Genomic DNA, 6,315 nt, shown 5'->3' on the forward strand with positions numbered 1-6,315 from the left:
CACTTCTACCAATATTTGCTACTTCCTGTTCCACAACAGTCACCTTTTCTACTCTTTGTTCTCTTTCGTTTTCCTCATTTATCAACTACTTAAAGTACTCTTTCCATCTTCCCATCACTCTCCTGGCATCTGTCAGTACATTTCCATCTCTATCTTTAATCACTCTAACCTGCTGCACATCCTTCCCATCTCTATCTCTCTGCCTTGCCAACCTGTACAGATCCCCCTCTCCCTCCTTACTGTCTAGCCTAGCATACAAGTCCTCATATGCTCTTTGTTTGGCCTTTGCCACCTCTACCTTCACCTTACTCTGCATCTCCCTGTACTCCTGTCTACTCTCTTCAGTCCTCTCGGTGTCCCACTTCTTCTTAGCTAGCCTCTTTCCCTGTATACACTCCTGGACTTCCTCATTCCACCACCAAGTCTCCTTGTCCACTTTCCCCTTACCTGATGATACACCAAGTACCCTCCTACCTGTCTCCCTGATCACATTGGCTGTAGTTGTCCAGTCAACTGAAAGCACCTCCTGACCACCCATAGCCTGTCTCAACTCCTCCCTAAAGACTTCACAACATTCTTCCTTTCTCAGCTTCCACCACTTTGTCCTCTGCTCTGCCTTTGTCCTCTTCGCCTTCCTCACCACCAGGGTTATTTTACACACCACTATTCTGTGTTGTCTGGCTACACTCTCCCCTACCAACACTTTGCAGTCACTGATCTCTTTCAGGTTACAACGTCGACACAAGATGTAGTCGACCTGAGTGCTTCTGCCTCCACTCTTATATGTCACCCTATGTTCCTGCCTCTTCTGGAAGAAAGTATTTACTACTGCCATTTCCATCCTCTTTGCAAAGTCCACCACCATCTGTCCTTCTACATTCCTGTCCTGAAGACCAAACCTGCCCATCACATTTTCATCACCTCTGTTTCCTTCCCCAACATGTCCATTGAAGTCTGCACCAATCACCACTCTTTCACCTCTGGGGATGCTCTGCATCACTTCATCTAACTCACTCCAGAATTTCTCCTTCTCTTTTAACTCACATCCTACCTGTGAGGCATAACCACTAACCACATTGAACATTATCCCTTCAATTTCCAGCTTCAGACTCATCACCCTATCTGATACTCTCTTCACCTCTAGAACATTCCTTACAAACTCCTCTTTTAGGATAACTCCTACTCCATTTCTTTTCCTAGCCACACCATGGTAAAACAATTTGAACCCTGATCCTAAGCTTCTAGCCTTGCTACCTTTCCACCTGGTCTTCTGTACACACAGTATATCCACCTTTCTTCTCTGCATCATATCAACTAACTCTCTTCCCTTCCCTGTCATGGTCCCCACATTCAAAGTCCCTACTATCACTCCTAAACTCTTGCCTTTCCTCTTCTCTCTCTGCTTACGAACACGCCTTCCTCCTCTCCTTCTTCGACCAACAGTAGCCCAATTTCCACCAGCACCCTGTAGGTCAACAGCACCAGTGGCGGTCGTTGTTAACCCGGGCCACGACCGATCCGGTATGGGAATTATATTCTTGATTCGCATCATTGATTTGGCAAATGTTTTACGTCGGATGCCCTTCCTGACACAACCCTCTGCATTTATCCAGACTTGGGACTGGCACAAGAAGACACTGGATTGCGCCCCCCTGTGGTTGCATTGTAAATAAACTAGAGAGAACATCAGAGAATTCCTTAAAAGATCTGACGTTTCTCAATACACTTACTAGCAAGCTTTGGCTCACTTGCTGATGAGGAGACACATCCACACACATCAGCCATGATAGTGTATGGATGTTCTCTCTAGTTTATTTACAGAAAATTAAGGTTATAAGTCCCAAGTCATTTCTTGAGTAATTATAAAGTATATGGGTATCATGTCCATCTGTTACCACATTCAAAGGAAAGCAAAGATAGGAACAATCTTAACCTCCCTTAACTGCATGTCTACTATAAAGTACAGAGGAAGTAATTGGGGGGGCAGGAATTAAGTTTAAAAAGTTGTTTCTCAGAAACTGTGAATCAAATTGAGCTAACTCTTTAATGTCCTGAGTTATCATGCTAAACTGTAGATGTTTTAAAATAATGATTGGGCTATTTCAAAGCCATTAATACTGTTAGCCAATCACTTTATAGGAATTGTTTATGATCATCAATCATATTAGCAATCTATATACTATCCTGTTTACAGGTGCACTGGGATCCTGGAGCCTATCTCAGGAAATCTAGGGCAAAAATCCATCGTAGGGCACATACATTTACACACTTTGGAAACTTTGGGGCAATTTTGGAACATCAGTTAAAGTACTCTGCATGTATTTGGACTGTGGGAGGAAAACTGGCATACCGGAAACTCACGGGGAGAATATGCAAACTCCATAAACACACACCCAAGGCAGGAATCAAACCCGGATCCTGGAGTTGTGCCTTCATCACTGTGGTGCCTTCATTAATCATAAATGGTGACAATTTATGGTCTGCGTATTGTTCTTTTAAGAACTGGTCAATCTTGGCAAAGGGTGCTTGGCTCCTATGTTGTGTAGCAGTTGCCTTGCATACTGACTATCCAACTCGGAATTGTTACATAGGACATAGTTGGCTACCCATGGCATGATATCAACAATGCCTGAACTGTAGCCTACTAACATGTTTATATCAGTTGTTTACACCAGGATTCCTAAAAACATTTAAGACCTTTTTTTTGTTCTTCTTTCAAGTTTTTGGTGACAGTGGTACAATTTTGAAATTAGCTTGCCATGTAGCCAAGTCCAATTCCCATAATATAGCATGACCTACAAACATGGCCACCAAGGACTACAACTCACAGATAGAAAGTGAAGTTGAAGTCATGCTGTGTTAAATTTTGGGTAATGTTATGTTTTTTTATATTGTTATGTGCCATATTTTGGGGATAACGCTGCCTTTGTTTTAGTTATAAATTTATATTTAAATATATATTCAGTTGTCATGATTCTGAAAAATGTTGCAATAGAAGATCAGTGCAACTGGCATTTTTAATATATAAAAAATTAAACTCACATAAGGTGTATGTGTTCATTTCGAACATGGAATAATAATAAATTTACAACCATATCCAGCCATTATTTTGGCCATCGTCGAATAATGGATGAAATAATTATTTAATGCTGGACACAAAAAGCATGATGATTACTATGATAAAACACCCGCTTTGTATAGATTCATGTGACAAATCATTTTCTCAGGAAAAGATTCTTATATACACACATTCATCATGAAATATTTACATTGTAACCTTTCATTAAAAGCATGATTCATTCCGAAAGTGGGCTCATATTTCAAAACTCATGTAAATTAAAGCAAATTTCCCATAAGAAATAATGGAAATTATAAATACCTAAAAATAATGATTACAAAATATAAAGTAAAAATAAAACAAATTAACCTGCACTTTACCTTTGAGAAAAAATCTTGACAGATAAATATTTCCATATGTGTTTGTGCGTGTACAGAACTGTGTATATGTGTGTGTGTGTGTTTATGCGCAGGTGCTGTGTATGATTGTGTGTGTGTGTGTGTGTGTGTGTGTGTGTGTGTGTATTTGTGTGAAGTTTACGTAAGAGGAGAGGAGGAATCAGACCCTCGCCTCTCCCTCTTCTCGTCTCACACGGTAACCCTTCATCCTTTCTTATTTATGTTTTACTCACACACATTAACGGAAGCACTGTTTTATCAGGAAAGTTAACAAAGAACAACGCTAATGATGCTCAAGTGAGCACACACTAACAGACTCACTGCTGTAAAATAAAGATAAATACTTTACCGCACACACACACATAGAAAAAAATGTATCTTTAAACTCTCTAATGACACTTGCGGACACACGTGTTATAATAAACAGTATATGCCCACATGAAGAGACAACTTTCACCTTCGCACACATACAAACAAAATAAAACATGCTTTACACACACACACACGCGTGGTCACAGTGTTACAGCGCACTAAGACCAAACAAGAGAGACGATCACCCATAATTCTGCAATGCGCAAGTGGGAAAATTATTGGCTCAGTTGTCATTACATTATGCATACGTGCTACATGATACTCGGTATTTGTAAACCAAGTCTTGGTCATTTTTCAAATAAAAATTTATTTCCAATTTTTGCTCATCTTGCGGAACGTTCGTAAACTGGGTTACTCGCAATCCGCGGTTTCACTGTATTGTAAAACAAAATAAAATTTATGTTTGCTTTAGCATTGTAAACAATATTGTTTTAGGATAAATTATTATACACAATTCTTTGTGTACCATCTGGCAGATATTCTGTGAAGAACAAAACATTTATTTCAATTATAAAATGGTGCTTGCTTCTGTATACTGTCTAGGTATGTGAGTGTAAGGGTTTGGGGTCTGCGATCCAGTCTTGGACTGCCAAGTCAATGAGTCTATGTTATTATCATTACTGGTATGTCTAAATGAAGATGAATTTTACATGGTGAAGTCCCTTTTCTCTCATTTACAGCATTTGCCACCTCTTTATCCCCATCTCCATGTTTTACCTTCTTCATTGTATTTGAATGATTTAAGCTTATTTTAGCACCTTTCAGATCCTGCCCATTTCCAATACAGCATGAGATACCGTTACATCTGTTACATATATAGAATAAAATAATTTATTATATTATTGGTATGGTATATGGTATACCACTAAAGAAAATGACATTATGACAAAAACAGCATTCTACAGCTCAGCTTCGGTGCACTATTACATCAAGTGAGAACAAGTGAACCAGCTGACACATAGACAAAGGTACAAGACACTACTGTAAATACACACTCTGATTCTGTAGAATCATTATAAAAAGAAACACACCATAAATACAAAACAACATGCTTATTCATAAGTAAATCTTTACCAGTGCAACAAGCAGAATAGATATATTCATGTGCTGAGAGTAAAGCAAGGACTGTATTTATGTGTTGACATTGCAGCAGGGTTTTAAAAGTAAGGCCGAAAGGCATTGGAGTCCCTTTAGTGTACTATAGTCCAATACTTGAGCCAAAAATTCTCTGTAAACTTCTTAAGTTTATTAAGCCATCACTGAACACAAGCTCACCAACACCGCTGCAGAAAAACAGCCCAAGCCACCTCTGCTTTCTATAGGTCCCCTAGTGTTGTTTTGTTGGAATTCTTCCCATGGCTTTCTTAACACAAACTCTCTACCATCTGGTGCTTCATCTTTAAACTTTTTCTTTTTTTTTTTTTTTTTACAATATACAACTTTGCAGTAAAGGCAAAGGACAGTAAAGACTGTTGATCTTGGGAATAAGTGGTATTCTTTAGACTTTTCCCTCAAAGTGCCATCTTCTCCTTTTTTTGGTATCAATTTTAACCAGATGGTTTCAGGCTTATTTAATGTTGATGTATGTAGTCAGTTATCTATATATCTATATTGTTTTGGGGATCTTGCTTAAAGACTGTGCTTGTTGTACACACTAAAAAACGCTGGGTTGTTTTTTCTACCCAAACGCTGGGTTGCCGCTGTTGGGTCATTTTTCTGGGTTATTTACAGAGAGTTGGGTAGTTTTTGTGTAACCCAGCTGCTGGGTTAAAGTTTGCTTGGCCCCTCCCCCAAAGTTCACCGGTGGATTCAGCGGCTGTCAGTCAGAGCTTCGTGTCTCTCTTGAGCTCCCACACCGCTGATGACGGTTCATTTAAGGGAAAATAACGTTAAATACAAGGTCTGTATACACATGTTCACTCACTTAAGTCACATATGACTGAAAAATTATCACTATATGTAAAATGTATTACTGTTACCGTGTTAAGGTTACACTTAAACTTTCAGGCTGGTCTGAGGTACAGTAAGATAATTCAGCTGACAATAGCTGCTATAGTTAGCCAAAGAACCCCACCTGTGTGTGAAATAAACGGATAAGATGTCTGAGCTATTTATATTTCTCTGTAGAATGTTTGCAGGGTGACGAAACTGTAACTGTAGTGCTAGCATGACGCAGGCATTTAGTTAGTTTGCTAGCATTAGCAACCACATTAACATTAGAACTGTATTATTCTCACTGCTTGAGACAATAAAATGCTGGGGTGTTACAAAACACTGACCCTCTCACAAATATGCAGACCTGCTAACCCTCCCATTTTTCACTAGCTAGTAATTTACTCTGCGGTCAAAATTCTCTCGCGTTTCTCTCGAGTTATAACAATATTTTACACCTTTCCCCCTTTAGCAAGTCTGCTAATATGTCACCATTAACTGCTGCATGTAAGCTAACCAGGTAGCCCTCTTTAACCAAAGTTGCTTGTGACACAG

This window comes from Clarias gariepinus, chromosome 2 (genome assembly GCF_024256425.1).
Source record: "Clarias gariepinus isolate MV-2021 ecotype Netherlands chromosome 2, CGAR_prim_01v2, whole genome shotgun sequence".
In the NCBI taxonomy this organism is placed as follows: Eukaryota; Metazoa; Chordata; class Actinopteri; order Siluriformes; family Clariidae; genus Clarias; species Clarias gariepinus.